Genomic DNA, 20,104 nt, shown 5'->3' with positions numbered 1-20,104 from the left:
AAAGCAGCAATTAGTTGTAAAGGCCAGTTCTCAGTCCTGATCTGTTTCAACTGAGGATAGATAGAACTACAATGATGCGTTTTTGTAGTCCAAATCAGCAGCCAATAGCCTCTTGAGATCCGTTGCTATGTTAAATAAGTTTCACACCAAGGTGTGAACTGTTACTGACAGAGCCTGAGAGCCTCAGAAAATCCTGTCGCATCACTTTGCTCTGAAGCACCGTGACAGAAAACCGTACGGTCTAGATAAATTTCGAAAACATTTTACCGGAGCAGACAGGCGTATCAATGTCAGGAGCGATTTTGATACTAATCGTGCGATATTTGTGGGCGTGATGGCGATTTCAAAAATGATTTGGGTTGAAAAAGTTGTCTTGATCTCTCACTCTAATCAGCGAGAGAAGCACTCTAACTTTAGGAAAAATGAGAAACTTTGGGTCGCTTAGAGGCAAATTGTGGACAAACCGTAACTGGTATCGACGAGCCGTCTTCACTTTCGAAGAGATCACAGACGTATCTACAAAATGAAATTTGAATGGCATTTCTAGGTGAATTTGTGACGACACAGCAAATCCTCAAAAATAGGGTATTTCTAGGATTTTTCCCATTGAGTTATAATGGGGTTTTTTTCGTAGTTTTTTGCGAATTATGTCGCCACGTTAAGCCCAAATCCCACCACAAGTAATAGCTCCAATGGCGTGAATTTTCTGCACGTTTTGATACCTCATTTGTAGGTGTGCACCCAGCGGTATGAGCCGCATTAACGGTGACGGAAGAAAAATAAAGAATTATAATAAAGAGACACTTTGTTGGGTGTAGAGTAATAGGTTCCTGCCATTGCTTTGCATGGCAGGCCCCAATAATAATAAAGAAACTTTTCTTGGGAGAATAGCAATAGGTTCCTGCCATTGCTTTGCATGGCAGGCCCCAATTTATCCAGAAACATCTTTAAGTCCGCAGAGAAACTTTACATAGAAACCTTAAGAATTTATTTAGAGAGTTTATCAGCAAAAAACTTGTTTTGGGGTTAAATACACTTTAAATGTGACAGATTATACAGTTGCTGCATGGAAGCATTTTTATCTGAGCCTCACTGACGTAAACATGAAGGAAGGAGAATGAATGCATGATAAAAGTTTATTAAGGTTTACAACACAAATTATCTTTAAATTTACATTTTTATTGAAAGGAAATGTGATATAAGTTTTTTTTTTTTTTGTGTTTTCTAACATATATTTGGGTTTTAACGTTGAAAAACTCCAACTAAGACACTTAATCCTGTCATTTGTGAGGTGAAACTGTTCTTTTATCCTTTTATCATCCACCGGTACCAGATAATAAGAGTCCAGGACTTCAGACTGTGCAGCAGCCTGTAAACACAATGTTTGTGTGAAATGTGTAGAACTGCAGAATAAAGGAGGTCCAGTTCCCGGTTCTGTTGGGACTACAGGAAGCTAATGCTGAACCTTTGTCTGCAGTGTAGAAATGCTTTTGTCTGCCTGAAGGCTGGACCTTCATTACATATTGGACCAAACAATGTCTCTCCATCTTCACTATTAATTTTATTAATAAATGGTGAGTCGATTGAAGTAGAATCAGTTTGAGGGAACAACTTCTGACAGCAATAATTCAAATGTTCAGAGAACCTATTTAATCCTACAGTTAATATTTATCTGTATAGTGTTATAACTGTGAATAAATAACATTTTCCTCTGAAAATTGACTTTATTAAAACAGTTTCCTGTGTTATTTTTTCTCCAACTTTATTATGGATGTTAAAGGTTTTAATAAACTTACTCCGAAGATCACTGGATTATTTTTAGTGTGTTGCTCTAAAATGCTGCTGCCAGTTTACAAAAAGATGAAAATCTTTGTCTTGTTTGCTTTTGAAGGAATTCAAAAAATAAAGTTCACTAGTTTGAAAATAGCGCCCTCTACTGTTCAAAAATACATTTTCTATCACATTCTGTCTTTTATTTTTATACAATATAGTAATACGATTTGTAACAAGGATTTATTTAGTGTTTACATTTTTTAGATATAAATTTAACAAATAAATCATTGCTACAGGCAGAAGTTATGGCTGCTTTTACTTTTAAACAAAGGTTTGGAGTCAGAATATTAACTTTCTTATTGTTTTATTTATGTGGCGATGTTTTTGTTCATGGGGTGCAAACAATCAAGGATATTTCCATTTATTCTCTTAATTATTTTTCATGTTACTCTCTGACAAAACATGAAACATCTTGCGATGTGTTGAGATCTTATTAATCCCAGTTTCTTGGTCAATTGGGAGAAAGTTCCCAGGAATGTTTGCTGATTAAGTCACACAAAACTCTTAATATTTCTATTAAAATGATCAAAATAAAAAACCGAAAAGCAAAGAAAAATCTCTAGAAGGTTTAGTGTGTAGATTTTATTGATGGGCTGAGTTGTAGCAAAAAAACTAAACAAATACAACCAAAACCATGAGGAACCAAAATGCTGGCCGTCCTGCCGGCGCTGCTGCTGCTGCTGCTGCTCAGCTCCAGGTCGGCCTGCGGCGTCTTCCAGAAGCTTTACTGCAGCTTCTCAGACAGCTGCGACTTCAAGCCCAACATCAGAGGTGAGTTTGGTCATGTTGTTTACAGCTAATGCTACATGCTAGCAGGCGGCTAACAGGATAACATTCAGCTCAGAAAGACTTACCGGTATGTTTTGGGTCGCCGTCATGTTCTGCTTCAGCTTTAATGTCTTTTTCTGACGGTCTCACATTTTCCGGATTCTGTAACGATCAGCTATGCTGGTCCTGCTGCAGGTGTTATAGATTAACTGGTGGCTAAATTAACTGGTGGTGGCATCTGGAAGACGCAGATGTTTCTGTGGGCGTGGCTTTTTAGGACCCCTTTACCGAACCAGGAAGTAAACAATGCGATAAGCTTAAAAAACTACAACTTTTTGCAAAAATACTATCCGAATCCCTGAGACATCCATTAAGATCTCGGGAATAAATAATTAGAAACACTTTTATTGGTCTAACATGGTATGTTGCCCCCCCGTCCCCCAAGTTGTTTTTTTTTTTTTACATTAATCTGCAAAATTACCAAACAGGTAAATTACGCAGAACTTGTCCTGATTTCTGTGATGCTTCAGAGGTTGAAACCCGTCAAAGGACGATCGAAAGATGCCATAAACAGATCTCAAAGCAAAGATTAACCCTGAAAGCCAACATAAGTGTTGAGGAGCCATAAATAAAATGTTTAAAAAGATCGACTGGCTATGTTGTTTTTCACATCTCCCTCATATTGTATCATATTTCAATTAGATAACTATAGCAAAATCTTTTTAAACACTGTTTTTGTAACATGCTATAATTTATTTATAATTATAGAGTTGAGTTCCTAGTTCACTTACAGAAGACATGGCAACCGCAGATCTATGTGAAAGTGTCATTTCGTCTTTATTGTTGATATTTTTCTCGTAATTTAACTAAACATCTTTATTCTTTTCATCAAGTGACCCTAATACTCAACTATAAGAGACATTCTGAAAAAACAATTGTCTTATATACTTTTACATGAGAAACGGGTTAAAATCTTCACTCAAACTGAGATTGTTAAAGTGTCACCAGTTAATCCAGGTTTGCCTGTTAAAGCGCGATGTGTCCGTTAGATCAGAATCAATGACAGGTTGGATCATTGGACTTCCGTCGGCCGATGTAGTTTAGTGGATAAATCGGCGCTCTTGGAGTTCAGTTACAGATGTTGTCAGATTTACTTATTGGATCAGTTTATTTTATTGTCTAAAAATAATAAAATTCACTTGTTGCCAACGTTTTGGACGTAACATCGTTTAACAGGTTTGCCAGGCAAACTTTTAACTGTAAGGATATTGTGAAATTACTAAATTGCAAAGCTTTGTGTCTGCAGCCCAGTTAAGGTGCAAATGAAATAATGTGACTTCCATTAAATGAGCAAGAAATTAGTTTTCATGATATCAGAACTGTTTACATTTATTGACATCTTTGCAGAACATGTCAGTCAATATCAGACCGAGAAGATGTAAAATAATCGTCAGTACTCTAACAATGCTGGGTACAAATTCTTACAGTTTAGCACAGTCTCCTCTTGAAATGTGGTATATTTTGGTGATATTTCAATATATTCTTGAATATTCCTTCACATACAAAGAATTATTATTGTTTTGAAGAGATCATAGAGAAAGAGGCATTTTCTAATCTGTTTATTTATGTTTGTTGCGTTTTGATCAGGAAACGACACAGACACCTAATTTTTTTTTTTTTTACAAACATCTGCGTTGAGGACCCCGTTAGACTGTCACTAGTTAATTTAGGTGTTAATGCGACTCGTTTTGTTTTTAAGTTTATTTCCCCTCGTCACCACCTGCAAACTGTTGGATTCTGTTGGATGTTTGTTTGGTTTGTTGGATGTCTGGTTGGATGTTTGTTTGTTTGGATGGTTGGATTCTGTTGGATGTTTGTTTGGTTTGTTGGATGTCTGGTTGGATGTCTGGTTGGATGCTGGCCTCTCCAGCAGGTCCAGTCTCAGCTGCTGTCCATGCAGCAGCTGCAGCTGCTTTCAGCTCTAGTTATGTTTAGTATCCTGCTGATTGAGTAGTTTTATTATTATAACAGATTACATTTACAGCACAATAAGTTAGCTAAGTTAGTCTGAAGCAGACAATCTTCCTTCAGACAGATGTTTGTTCTTATTAAACCATAAAGTCCTTTAGTTTCATCTAAATACTGTCAGCACTATTTATTAGGACAAAGAGGACTTCTGTTTATGCCTTGGCAGCGCGTGGCACACACACACACACACACACACATACTGTTTGACGTCTCCAATGAGACTCAATGAGTAGAAAAACGTAAAAGAAACAAAAGAAGAAGACATCTGTAATGCCAGTTCTCAAGTGCTGCTAGTTATGTTTCTATTAACTATATAATTGCACAATTTGACGTTTCAAAAATAAATTTACTTAATTCAAACACGTCAATTTTGAAAAAACTCCCGTTTTTTAATAAAAAGTTTTGGTGCTAGAATGAGCTGCTTTTTCTGGCCGCATCAAAATTAGTTCATTTCCAAAACTGGAATGGAAACATTTTTTTTGTCACTGCATGAGTCATGTGATCAACAACCAGCATAAACTATGAAGAAACTGATAGGAAGTAGTAGGAGGATGATGGTGTAGCATGTTTTTTTAATAACTTATTGTATGAACAAACTTGTTCACATGTGATTTCATTGGAGTTTATTCTGTTATGAAAACACAGCAACTGCAAACTTGTGTTTTTTTTACATTAGGGGAATATTAACAAAACATTTATGATGGAAACACAAAAACTGCAGCTTTCCTGCTCCAACACCTGCATGAAAAGTCTTTATTATGTCTTACTTTCATGTCAGCAGCTCTCCGTTTGATTCATGTGCTTTGGAGCAGGGATGCGTTCAAAAGCTGCAGGGCAGTAGGAATCTGGAGTTGCTGATCCCTGTTTTATGGGGGACGGCTGAGGTCCGGCGGTGAGAGCAAACGCGGAAGTTGGTTGGGTGTGAAAAGCGGACAATTGAACACATCAAACAAAGAAGGCGGTAGGAGCTGATTTGGTGGATCACATAAGCTGTGCATTGACTGTAGTAGCATGGCTTCTACATCAGGAGGAAATAGTGGAAAGGAAATGGAGTGGATGATATCGAGGTCAGCAAAAATGAAAAGAGCAATCAGAAAGAGACATGAAAGGGCAAGAAGTTGGTCGGATGAAAGTGAGCCAGGAGCGGAAGGAAGTAAAAGGACAAAAATAAATCAAAGAGTGAGTTCACGGGAACAAGATAACAGTAAATCAGAAGTGGAATACAAAGTTGTGGTAGAATTTCAGCAAGAAAGGGGTTATATTCATCCGATAAAGATAACCAAAGCAATAGAGGAAGAGATAGGGAAAATTAAAACGGCCAGAATCATGAACAACAGAAAAGTGATAATTCAAGCTATCAGTGAGGCACAACAACAGAAGATAATCAAAATGAAAACTCTGATGGGAGAAAGAATTAAATCATATATACCAGGTTATATGGCAAGGTTGAGAGGAGTAATTTCAGGAGTTTCACTTGAAATGACAATGGAGGAGGTGAAGAATGAAATCAAAGGAGGGAAAATAACAAATGCCATCAGGATTAAAAGTAGAAGAGAAGGGGAACTCAAAGATACTATGGCTGTGATATTACAGTTTGAAAACAAAATGTCAGAAAATATTCAGCTAGGATTCATGAACTATAAAGTTAGAGAGTACATCCCGAAACCGCTCAGATGTTTTACCTGTCAAAGAATGGGACACATTGCAAAAGAATGTAAGGGAAAAATTAGATGTGCAAGATGTGGAGGTCCACATAAATTTGGAAAGTGTGACAAAGATGCTAAAATCAAATGCTGTAACTGTGGAGGTGATCACAGTGCAGCCTATGGTGGATGTATAGTTCAAAGGGAAGCTAAAGAAGCCCAGAAAATCAAGATAACAGAAAAAGTTTCATATGCAGAAGCATTAAAAAGAGTAAAGAAAGATAGTACAAGAGGAATGAGGCTGGGAGAAACAGAACAAAGTTACACTTCTCGGAATAAAAATGAAGGACAGAACGATCAGAGACAAATACTAATGCCAACAACAAATACGCATAATACATGTGTGCATAAATGTAAAGTAGAGGAAAATACAATGATGGTGAAAAAAGAAAACTTTATAGCATTTATATGTCATATTATTAATGTTACAGTTCAAATGAAGAAGAAAAGTGATAAAATAAAAGCAATAGTAACAGCAGCAGGGAGGTTCCTAGATATGAAAGAAATTCAAGCAGATCAGATTCATAACATTTTGAGAGCCACTGAACCAACAGAAAATGGTCCGGATTAGGATACAAGATGGTTCTTCATATTCTTCAATGGAATGCCAGAAGTTTAATAGCCAATGGACAAGAATTTAAAAAGTATGTTTATGAATTAGAAATAATACCAGATATAATATGCATACAAGAAACATGGTTAAATTCAAATTTAGATTTAAAATTCCTGGATATAACATAGAAAGACAGGATAGAAGTAATGGTAGTGGAGGAGGATGTGCCACCTTAATTAAGGAAGGAATTGCTTATAAGAACAACTCATTAAATAAAAATTTAGAATGTGTTAATATAGAAATATTTCATTTAAGGAAATATGGAAATATTAAAATTATAAATTATTATAATCCATGTAAAAATCTTGATAGTGAAATATTTAAGGAAATAGGGAAAATACATAGAAGAGAAGTTTGGTGTGGAGATTTTAATGCTCACAATAGTCTATGGGGTAGCAAGAAGACAGATCATAATGGTGAAATAGTGGAAGAATTAATGGATGAAAGGTCATTAGTTTGTCTTAATAATGGAAAAGGTACAAGAGTAAATATACATAAAAATACAGTTTCATGTCTGGATATTACATTAATATCAGATTGTCTTGTTAATGCATGTGAATGGGATGTTAATTGGGAGTCTACAATAGGGAGTGATCATTTTCCAGTAAGTACAATAATTGATGACAATATAAATAGACAAGAAGAGTTAACATTAATAAGATGGTGCTTTAATAAAGCTAATTGGTTTAAATTTAAAACAAAATGTGAAGAAACAAGTCATGTAGTAACATTAAAAGGTAATATTGAAGAATGTACAAATCAAATAACAGAACATATCTTAAATGCTGCAAATTATAGTATACCAAAAATAAAAGTGAAAGGTCAGAAGAAAGTAGTTCCTTGGTGGAATAATGAATGTAGTAAAACAATTAAAGATCGTAATGAAGCTTTTAAAATATTACAGAAAAATGTAACAATTGAAAGCCTTATTGATTATAAAAGGAAAAGAGCAAAGGCTCGGAAAACTATAAAGGATGCAAAAAAGAAAACATGGAGAGATTATTGTTCATCAATAGGTTCAGAAATAAAATTACAGAATGTTTGGTTAATGTTTAGAAAAATGATGGGGAAAAAGAATAATGTTAATATTCCATCATTAGTTAGAGGACAGGAGGTATTGGTTTTAAATAAAGATAAGGCAGAGTTGTTAGGTGAGACATTTGCGGCAGTTCATAGTGGTGATCAGTTGACAGATACTCATAGAAGGCAGATGATTCAAAAAATTGGAAATCATAAAAATTCACTAGAAAAATATTAAAAATATATGTCAACATTAGATATGAATATAACCATGAAAGAAATAAAAACTGTATTGAAAGGGACAGGATATTCAGCTCCAGGGGAGGATCAATTATGTTATGCTATGTTTCGACAGATGCCGGAAGTAACACTGAAATTAATATTAAAATTATTTAATAAAATATGGAAAGAAGGATCGATACCAAATAGTTGGAAAAGGGCAATAATATTACCATTTAATAAGCCAGGTAAAGATCCTACCTGTCCAAATAATTACAGACCAATTGCTCTAACTTCTCATTTCAGTAAATGGATGGAGAAAATAATAGTAAATAGACTTGGATACTTTCTTGAGAAGAATAATCTAATTAATGGATATCAATGTGGATTCAGAACAGGAAGATCAACAATGGATGCTCTAACTAGAGTCAGTAATGAAATAGAGAAAGCTTTAAAAATGAAGGAACTAATGATTATAGTATTTTTTGATATAGAAAAAGCGTATGACTCACTATGGAAAGAAGGATTACTTATAAAAATGAAACAGATGGGAATAGGTGGGAGAATGTATAATTGGATAGCAAATTGGGAATGATTATTCAAAAGAATTTAATGTTGAAAATGGAATACCTCAAGGTAGTGTAATTAGTCCAATTTTATTTAATATTATGATCAATGATATTTTCTATGATACTGATAAATGTATAAAATCTGCACTATATGCAGATGATGGGGTCATATGGATGAAGGGGAAAAATATTAAATATGTGGTAGGAAATATTAAAAAAGCAATTAGTAAAGTAGAAAAATTGTCTTATGAATGGGGTTTTAAATTATCAGCAAGCAAGTCTTGTTATATGGTTGTCACAAAGAAGAGAAATATTAATATAGAAACAATAACATTATATGGACAAACGTTAGAAAGAGTAACAGAATATAAATATCTAGGTTTATGGTTGGATAGTTCTTATTCATGGAAAACACATTTAGATAACTTAGAAACCAAGTGTAAAAAAGTTATTAATCTATTAAAGGCTGTGGCTGGAAATAATTGGGGTTCAGATAGACAGTCATTATTAAACATATACAGGGCTCTCATGAGATCAATAATAGATTATGGCAGTATAATATATGGAGCAGCAGCTAAAACATCATTACAAAAAATAGACAGATTACAGTGTAGGGCTTTACGTATATGTACAGGAGCAGTAAAAACAACACCTATTAATGCTCTTTTAATTGAAACTGGGGAAACTCCACTGGAAATGAGGAGAATTAAATTAGCTTTAGCATACTGGATGAAAATTAAAAGTAATAAAGATGATAATTGTAAAATTCAATTATTTTACAGAATTGTTGGGAATATTTGAAGTTCCAAAGTAATGGATTTGGATGGATGGTTAGGAAATGGATTAAAATGTATGGATTAGAGGACAAGGAAATAGCTCATTTTAATCCAATTAGCGTTATTCCTCCATGGTTAATACCAGAGGTTAATGTAGATTTGAAAATTATTACAATGAAAAATGATTGGAATTTAAATGAAATAGGGATCAAGACTGATATTTATTTAAGAAATACATATAACAATTATCTTAAAATTTATACAGATGGTTCTAAGAATCTAAAAGGATATGTGGGAATAGGAATATATATATCAGAGTTTAAAACATTTATTTCTAAAAGAATATCAGATCAATTGTCGGTTTTTACAGCAGAAATGTTGGCAGTTATATTAAGCTTGCAATGGGTGGAGGAGGTCCGACCAGACAGGGTGGTGGTGTGCACAGATTCCAAAGCAGTAGTAGAAAGTATTATTAAAGGAGAAGGAAACGATAGAAAAGATTTAGTATTAGAAATTCATCATATTTTATTTAGATTATATAGGGGTGGCATTGATGTTTGGTTTTGTTGGGTGCCAGCACATGAAGGAGTAAAAGGCAATGAAAAGGCAGATAAATTAGCTAAAAGGGATTTAGAGGGGGAAATAACAATTTCAATTCCTTTTGGGAAAGGGGAAGGGAAATCACTTATTAAAAGTAAAGAAATGGAGAAATGGCAAGAAATGTGGAATGAAGATAAGAAAGGAAGAAGATTATATGAAGTACAAAAGTCAGTTCGAATTCGAAGCATTAATGAAAGAAACAGAAGAGAAGAAATAATAATTAGTAGATTAAGAGTAGGTCATACCTACTTAAATGACATGCTTTATACAATAGGGAGGAAAAATAATGATAAATGTGAGAGATGTGGAGAGAAAGAAAATGTAGAACACATCTTGATGAAATGTAAGTCAAATGAACTCGAAAGGGAAGAATTAAAGAGAATAGTTAGAAATATAGGGCATGAATGGAATCTTAAAGGTATATTAGGAAATGAAGGAAACATAACAGATATTCACAAATTAAGGAAAGCATTGTTTATTTATCTTAAGAATACAAAATTAAAAAATAGAATTTAATAGATGTGAAGTAATGCTTCTACACACTCATGTACAGTAGGTGGCGGTATGCACCTTAAAGTTGCTTGTGATCCGCCATAATAGAAAAGAAGAAGAAGAAGAAGAAGAAGAAGAATGTTTTATGGTGTTTTCCAGTAACTTTGTGCCGCCTGAATCCTCACCCACAGGGCTTCCTGCTCTTCATTAGAACAGGAAGTGCTCTTGTGCAAACCTCAGCTTGTGGTTGAGATTGTGTAAACCTTTCATAAGTTGAACGTCAAACCCGTTAGCTCAGTCCAGACATCAATCAACCTCCTCCAACTCCAGACAGCGAGTCCAGGTTGGTTCAAGAAACATCTGCTGGCTGCTTCGCTCCCGGTGAGTTTTTCCATGAAAGTGAGAGAAATCCCTGAAAGATGATGCTTCAGTGCAGATGCTCTGTGTTTTCTTGTGATTCTTTGTAAATAAGCTCAGAGTAGATGTGGTCTCACTCAGTCAGATCGGTGATTTCCAGATGTTTTCTGCATGAAACAGCAAGATTGAGCATGAAGTGTTGCGTAAGCTCATTGTAAAGAACATTTCAGTTAGAAAATGTTTCTGCACAGATTCCTGAGTGAAATCAGGTTCTGGTTTGCAGAATGTTCAGCCATATGATCCTGTTGTTTACTTCATGCTGTGAAGCTTCCTAAACCTTAATCTCTGCATGATTTATACAATATTTGTTGTTTGTTTGTGGTTTTTAGTTGATCACCTGTTCGGTTATTTTACCTTTGTTTCCCTTTGCTGTGGCTCATTACAGCCGCTGTAGTTTCTAAACGTTGGACTAATTACCTCGTTCCTTTGTGAGTTTACGTCATTCACAACAAACTCAAATAGAACAAATATATTTCATAACATTTTAACAAACAAATGGCTTCTCAGTTTTAAGCAGAAACCTTGTTAATGTGTTTCCAAATATTTCTAACCACTGTATCCAAAAATGACAAATAAAACCTGTAAATGTTGTTTTATAGTGTGTGATTAATCAATTAGACTGATGAGGGTTTTTTTAAACAATGTCCATCAAAAACTAATAATAATACATATTTATATTTTGGGGAACATCATGTGGGATGTTCATATTAAGCCGACTTCACTGTTAGACCTGAGTAACTATAAAGTTGGTGCTTGAATTCATATTCAAGTGTTTATACATTCATCACATCTAAACCTCAAATTTACAGATTTGTGTAAGTGTACAAGTGTTGCCCGAATATTAATGCAGATTATATAGAATGAAAGAAAGATGTTAAATGGCTTCTCTATGAAATAATCAACTTTGAGTTAATTTTAAGCTTGATTTGATACTCATCAAGTTGCCATGTTTAAATACGGAGGTCCATCAGAAGCAACAAACTGCATATAGTATTACTTAGATGAAAACTGGTGGATATCTTTATATCTTGAAAATGGATCTACAGAACAGTTTCCTATGTGTATCCCAAATAATTTATGTAGTTTTTAAGGTTTTAATACTATATGTGATGTTTGCCTATTATAGTTTAATTTAATATAAACTTAAATTAACTCCCATAAATCTGAAATTTAAGTCTTCTTAAATATTAACATTCCCCATAATGCTTCAAAAGCTCTACAAGGATTGTGACAATACATTTAAATAAATAGCCAAGTGAAGAGAATCATTTCTAAAATTTTGTCACTTTTTGTTATTTTATTCCTTGGTTCTTGTTTTCTTCTCTTTTTTGAGTAAATAGAATTACCTGTGCCCACCGGATGTTGACATTTTCATCTGAAACCAAATTTAAGCAACACAGACCTCTGGAGTATACACCGACCCAAAAGACTCACCAGAAACTCTGGTTAGTTCTGGATGTAGGAAGACTGCTTGTTACTGCATACGTCCATTAGCTTAATGTGGAGAACACTGTCTCTTGTGTTTTAATCATAACTTTTATCATAAGTCCTTTGTTAGGAGGGTCCTATCTAATGTCTCTGTGTCTCCCATCAGAAACTATTTCTGAGATGTACCTACTGACCCTGCTGACCTTGGCAGTGTTGCCATTCGTGGTACATGGAGGGAAAGTTTTGGTCTTCCCTTGGGATGGAAGTCACTGGATCAACATGAACATCATCGTAGAAGAGCTTCACGCCAGAGGCCATGAGGTCACCGTTTTGCGACCATCAACTGCCTGGTACATCAAGCCAGACTCTCCTCACTATAAATCCATTACCATTAACACTTCTGGAGGTTATGAGAAGGAAAACTTTCAGCTATATATAACAAGAACTCTAAACATGAGGCGCCAAGGTGCTTCCTTCTGGACTCGGATATCTCTAGAGTATGATGTCATGATAATGTTTTACGAGCTGCATAAGCAAGGACTTCAGATGGTTGAAGATGTTTTTGAAAATAACCAACTTATGCAGAGTCTCCGTGATGCCAAATATGACCTGGTTCTAACTGACCCTGCAAGTGGTGGAGGTGTTCTTCTGGGTCACCGTTTGGGTCTCCCTCTTGTTTTTAACGTCAGATGGACAATTCAGGGTGAAGGGCATTACGCAATTGCACCTTCCCCACTGTCTTATATCCCGGTACCTTGGTCAGAACTACCTGATAGAATGACATTCATCCAAAGGGTCCAAAATGTATTCTATTATTTCTTAACACGCCTCTACAGTTGGTACGTCGCAGATTCAAACTACAAACCCTTTGTCTATCGTCACTTTGGCAAAGATGTACATTACATGGAGCTGTTACAATCAGCCGACATCTGGCTGATGAGGAACGACTTCACCTTTGAGTTTCCACGACCAACAATGCCAAACGTCATCTACATGTCAGGATTCCAGTGCAAACCCTCCAAACCTCTCCCCAAACAACTGGAGGAGTTTGTACAGAGTTCTGGAGAACATGGTGTCATTGTGATGACATTGGGGACATTGGTAGAAAATCTCCCTGAGGACATGGCTGAGGACATTGCTGCTGCTTTTGCTGAGCTTCCCCAGAAGGTGATCTGGAGGCACAAAGGAAAGAAACCATCCACCCTTGGCAACAATACCCTAATCTTGGACTGGTTACCCCAAAATGACCTCCTTGGCCATCCCAAAACCAAAGTGTTTGTGGCTCATGGAGGCACCAATGGATTGCAAGAGGCCATCTATCATGGCGTTCCCTTGGTTGGCTTGCCCCTCATGTTTGATCAGCCAGACAACGTCTTCAAGATGGCATCAAGAGGGGTGGCCAAAGTCCTGGACATTGCAGAACTAAATAAAGATGTCTTCTTGGAGGCTCTGAAGGAGGTTCTCTATGAGCCTTCATACAGAGAGAAGATGAAGGAGCTGTCCAGCCTCCACAGGGATCAGCCCATGAAACCTCTGGATCGAGCCATGTTCTGGATCGAGTTTGTCATGAGGCATAAAGGAGCGGCCCATCTGAGGACTGAGTCCTACAAGATGTCCATGATCCAGTACCACTCTGTTGATGTTTTGGCATTTCTGTTGGCAATTATTCTGCTGCTCTTAACTGTTTTTATTTCTGTAGTCAAATTTCTCTGGAAGAGAGTGTTTTATAGCAGTAAAGCTAAAAAAGAATAATGAAAATGTTTTCAAACTGAAGCAAATGTATTTCATACAGTGCAGTTGGTTACCATGCATGTTAGATTTCAGTGTCTTGAAGTACAAAATTTCCAGTAATATATTTATCAACTTACTGATGAAATTAAGAAACGTCAAAAAATCATGCCATGTATTTCCTCAGTCTTTTTGTCACATGCCATCTTAAGTACATCTACAACTGTATATAATTAAAAAAATTTGGTGAGCTCCATGTTTTTGAATAGGGAAAATTTTTATTTCTGAATGTTGTTGAAGGTGTTTTGCCTGTTTATGATTATTCTAAACCACTGATTTAAATATGTGAAAATGAGAAATGATTTTTCACTGTAAGTCAATTAAACAAATGGATAAACATTCTGATATGTTTATCCCTATATACATATGAATGAACTGTTGCTGTTGCATTAAAGTTACATTTCTATTGTAGAAAACACAGTGTCGACTGACTGCTTAGACGCGTGAATTTCCAGAATATCTGGAAGCCACAAAATCTAAAATCTTTTCTAAAAACACGGCTCTAGTTCTTTAAGGAAACCGGAAGTGATGCAGATGTACCGAACGTGGTCACTAAAGGGACTACAAATCCCAGAACGACGCGAAGCAGGACACGTTGGAGGATCACAGTCCAGCTGATTTTTCACAGAAAACTGTGAAGGTATTTCTGGGCCATTATAGACAGAAAACGGGGCTGGAGCGGTGATTTAAATAAAGACATTTTCAGATTAATCTCAGAAATCTTATAGTAAAAATAGGCAATTTATGAGTTTAAGAAGTCAAAAATATGAGATTAATTAAAAAGAAAGAGGAAGTTTCAGAAGATTTCCTAAAGTTGAAAAAAAAAAAACTGGAATATTTTTTAGATTGAATTCAAAATGTCGTTCTCTTTCTAGTACATTTTCAACTTTTGAAACTCATAAATTTCAACGTTTTCTTTCTAACTAATTTGACAAAAGGGGCGTTGACTGCAGCTTCTGTAGAGAAGTCCGATTGGATGTGGAGTCGGACCAGGCGTGCTGGGGTTGGGAGGTGTGTTTAGTTTAATACAATAATACCATTTGTAACAAGGATTTATTTAGTGTTTACATTTTTTAGATATAAATTTAACAAATAAATCATTGCTACAGGCACAAGTTATGGCTGCTTTTACTTTTAAACAAAGGTTTGGAGTCAGAATATTAACTTTCTTATTGTTTTATTTATGTGGCGATGTTTTTGTTCATGGGGTGCAAACAATCAAGGATATTTCCATTTATTCTCTTAATTATTTTTCATGTTACTCTCTGACAAAACATGAAACATCTTGCGATGTGTTGAGATGTTATTAATCCCAGTTTCTTGGTCAATTGGGAGAAAGTTCCCAGGAATGTTTGCTGATTAAGTCACACAAAACTCTTAATATTTCTATTAAAATGATCAAAATAAAAAACCGAAAAGCAAAGAAAAATCTCTACAAGGTTTAGTGTGTAGATTTTATTGATGGGCTGAGTTGTAGCAAACAAACTAAACAAATACAACCAAAACCATGAGCAGCTCTTCTGCTTTACTTCCAATGAGCTGAAAGGTGGAATTAAAGTTTGGATTATTGGAAAGAAGAAACGTACGATGGCGTATCAGTGCCATGTAGAAAGGAAAAAAGAAGCATATTTCTGCCAAAAAACTCAAAATATAAGAAATTAGCTAGAAAAAAATGTTGAAATTTATGAGTTTCAAAAGTCGAAAATGTGTTTTTAGAAAAGATTTTAGATTTTGTGGCTTCCAGATATTCTGGAAATTCACGCGTCTAAGCAGTCAGTCGACACTGTGTTTTCTACAATAGAAATGTAACTTTAATGCAACAGCAACAGTTCATTCATATGTATATAGGGATAAACATATCAGAATGTTTATCCATTTGTTTAATTGACTTACAGTGAAAATGAAAAATCATTTCTCATTTTCACATATTTAAATCAGTGGTTTAGAATAATCATAAACAGGCAAAACACCTTCAACAACATTCAGAAATAAAAATTTTCCCTATTCAAAAACATGGAGCTCACCAAATTTTTTTAATTATATACAGTTGTAGATGTACTTAAGATGGCATGTGACAAAAAGACTGAGGAAATACATGGCATGATTTTTTGACGTTTCTTAATTTCATCAGTAAGTTGATAAATATATTACTGGAAATTTTGTACTTCAAGACACTGAAATCTAACATGCATGGTAACCAACTGCACTGTATGAAATACATTTGCTTCAGTTTGAAAACATTTTCATTATTCTTTTTTAGCTTTACTGCTATAAAACACTCTCTTCCAGAGAAATTTGACTACAGAAATAAAAACAGTTAAGAGCAGCAGAATAATTGCCAACAGAAATGCCAAAACATCAACAGAGTGGTACTGGATCATGGACATCTTGTAGGACTCAGTCCTCAGATGGGCCGCTCCTTTATGCCTCATGACAAACTCGATCCAGAACATGGCTCGATCCAGAGGTTTCATGGGCTGATCCCTGTGGAGGCTGGACAGCTCCTTCATCTTCTCTCTGTATGAAGGCTCATAGAGAACCTCCTTCAGAGCCTCCAAGAAGACATCTTTATTTAGTTCTGCAATGTCCAGGACTTTGGCCACCCCTCTTGATGCCATCTTGAAGAAGTTGTCTGGCTGATCAAACATGAGGGGCAAGCCAACCAAGGGAACGCCATGATAGATGGCCTCTTGCAATCCATTGGTGCCTCCATGAGCCACAAACACTTTGGTTTTGGGATGGCCAAGGAGGTCATTTTGGGGTAACCAGTCCAAGATTAGGGTATTGTTGCCAAGGGTGGATGGTTTCTTTCCTTTGTGCCTCCAGATCACCTTCTGGGGAAGCTCAGCAAAAGCAGCAGCAATGTCTTCAGCCATGTCCTCAGGGAGATTTTCTACCAATGTCCCCAATGTCATCACAATGACACCATGTTCTCCAGAACTCTGTACAAACTCCTCCAGTTGTTTGGGGAGAGGTTTGGAGGGTTTGCACTGGAATCCTGACATGTAGATGATGTTTGGCATTGTTGGTCGTGGAAACTCAAAGGTGAAGTCGTTTCTCATCAGCCAGATGTCGGCTGATTGAAACAGCTCCATGTAATATATGTCACTGCCAAAGTGACGATGGACAAAGGGTTTGTAGTTTGAATCTGCGATGTACCAAATTTGGAGGCGTGAGAAGAAATAATAGAATACATTTTGGACCCTTTGGATGAATGTCATTCTATCAGATAGTTCTGACCCAGGTATCGGAATATAAGACAGTGGGGAAGGTGCAATTGCGTAATGCCCTTCACCCTGAATTGTCCATCTGACGTTAAAAACAAGAGGGAGACCCAAACGGTGACCCAGAAGAACACCTCCACCACTTGCAGGGTCAGTTAGAACCAGGTCATATTTGGCATCACGGAGACTCTGCATAAGTTGGTTATTTTCAAAAACATCTTCAACCATCTGAAGTCCTTGCTTATGCAGCTCGTAAAACATTATCATGACATCATACTCTAGACATATCCGAGTCCAGAAGGAAGCACCTTGGCGCCTCATGTTTAGAGTTCTTGTTACATATAGCTGAACGTTTTCTTTCTCAAAACCTGCAGTGTTAATTGTAATGGATTTATAGTGAGGGGAGTCTGGCTTGATGTACCAGGCATCTGATGGTCGCAAAACGGTGACCTCATGGCCTCTGGCGTGAAGCTCTTCTACGATGATGTTCATGTTGATCCAGTGACTTCCATCCCAAGGGAAGACCAAAACTTTCCCTCCATGTACCACGAATGGCAACACTGCCAAGGTCAGCAGGGTCAGTAGGTACATCTCAGAAATAGTTTCTGATGGGAGACACAGAGACATTAGATAGGACCCTCCTAACAAAGGACTTATGATAAAAGTTATGATTAAAACACAAGAGACAGTGTTCTCCACATTAAGCTAATGGACGTATGCAGTAACAAGCAGTCTTCCTACATCCATAACTAACCAGAGTTTCTGGTGAGTCTTTTGGGTCGGTGTATACTCCAGAGGTCTGTGTTGCTTAAATTTGGTTTCAGATGAAAATGTCAACATCCGGTGGGCACAGGTAATTCTATTTACTCAAAAAAGAGAAGAAAACAAGAACCAAGGAATAAAATAACAAAAAGTGACAAAATTTTAGAAATGATTCTCTTCACTTGGCTATTTATTTAAATGTATTGTCACAATCCTTGTAGAGCTTTTGAAGCATTATGGGGAATGTTAATATTTAAGAAGACTTAAATTTCAGATTTATGGGAGTTAATTTAAGTTTATATTAAATTAAACTATAATAGGCAAACATCACATATAGTATTAAAACCTTAAAAACTACATAAATTATTTGGGATACACATAGGAAACTGTTCTGTAGATCCATTTTCAAGATATAAAGATATCCACCAGTTTTCATCTAAGTAATACTATATGCAGTTTGTTGCTTCTGATGGACCTCCGTATTTAAACATGGCAACTTGATGAGTATCAAATCAAGCTTAAAATTAACTCAAAGTTGATTATTTCATAGAGAAGCCATTTAACATCTTTCTTTCATTCTATATAATCTGCATTAATATTCGGGCAACACTTGTACACTTACACAAATCTGTAAATTTGAGGTTTAGATGTGATGAATGTATAAACACTTGAATATGAATTCAAGCACCAACTTTATAGTTACTCAGGTCTAACAGTGAAGTCGGCTTAATATGAACATCCCACATGATGTTCCCCAAAATATAAATATGTATTATTATTAGTTTTTGATGGACATTGTTTAAAAAAACCCTCATCAGTCTAATTGATTAATCACACACTATAAAACAACATTTACAGGTTTTATTTGTCATTTTTGGATACAGTGGTTAGAAATATTTGGAAACACATTAACAAGGTTTCTGCTTAAAACTGAGAAGCCATTTGTTTGTTAAAATGTTATGAAATATATTTGTTCTATTTGAGTTTGTTGTGAATGACGTAAACTCACAAAGGAACGAGGTAATTAGTCCAACGTTTAGAAACTACAGCGGCTGTAATGAGCCACAGCAAAGGGAAACAAAGGTAAAATAACCGAACAGGCGATCAACTAAAAACCACAAACAAACAACAAATATTGTATAAATCATGCAGAGATTAAGGTTTAGGAAGCTTCACAGCATGAAGTAAACAACAGGATCATATGGCTGAACATTCTGCAAACCAGAACCTGATTTCACTCAGGAATCTGTGCAGAAACATTTTCTAACTGAAATGTTCTTTACAATGAGCTTACGCAACACTTCATGCTCAATCTTGCTGTTTCATGCAGAAAACATCTGGAAATCACCGATCTGACTGAGTGAGACCACATCTACTCTGAGCTTATTTACAAAGAATCACAAGAAAACACAAAGCATCTGCACTGAAGCATCATCTTTCAGGGATTTCTCTCACTTTCATGGAAAAACTCACCGGGAGCGAAGCAGCCAGCAGATGTTTCTTGAACCAACCTGGACTCGCTGTCTGGAGTTGGAGGAGGTTGATTGATGTCTGGACTGAGCTAACGGGTTTGACGTTCAGCTTATGAAAGGTTTACACAATCTCAACCACAAGCTGAGGTTTGCACAAGAGCACTTCCTGTTCTAATGAAGAGCAGGAAGCCCTGTGGGTGAGGATTCAGGTGGCACAAAGTTACTGGAAAACACCATAAAACAGGGATCAGCAACTCCAGATTCCTACTGCCCTGCAGCTTTTGAACGCATCCTTGCTCCAAAGCACATGAATCAAACGGAGAGCTGCTGACATGAAAGTAAGACATAATAAAGACTTTTCATGCAGGTGTTGGAGCAGGAAAGCTGCAGTT

At 36.0% G+C, this 20,104-nt stretch overlaps 1 protein-coding gene and 2 pseudogenes across 2 annotated transcripts in view; 2 read left to right on the top strand and 1 right to left on the bottom strand.

Moving 5' to 3' along the window:
- Positions 1-2,050: 2,050 nt before the first annotated feature.
- Positions 2,051-20,104, top strand: part of tor2a (torsin family 2 member A) — a 29,856-nt gene continuing 11,802 nt past the window's right edge. Inside the window, exon 1 of one of the 2 annotated variants that reach the window (XM_023343363.1) lies at positions 2,051-2,480. The gene's annotated coding sequence lies outside the window, so the exon portion shown is untranslated. The remainder of the gene's footprint in view (positions 2,481-20,104) is intronic. The other variant, XM_023343362.1, reaches the window with a different exon arrangement.
- Positions 10,737-15,604, top strand: LOC106700443 (annotated as a pseudogene).
- Positions 15,695-20,049, bottom strand: LOC102219090 (annotated as a pseudogene).

Source organism: Xiphophorus maculatus, chromosome 12, assembly GCF_002775205.1.
Source record: "Xiphophorus maculatus strain JP 163 A chromosome 12, X_maculatus-5.0-male, whole genome shotgun sequence".
Classification (NCBI taxonomy): domain Eukaryota; kingdom Metazoa; phylum Chordata; class Actinopteri; order Cyprinodontiformes; family Poeciliidae; genus Xiphophorus; species Xiphophorus maculatus.
Note: the sequence above shows the minus strand (reverse complement) of the source record. Positions and strands in the feature narration are given on the sequence as shown.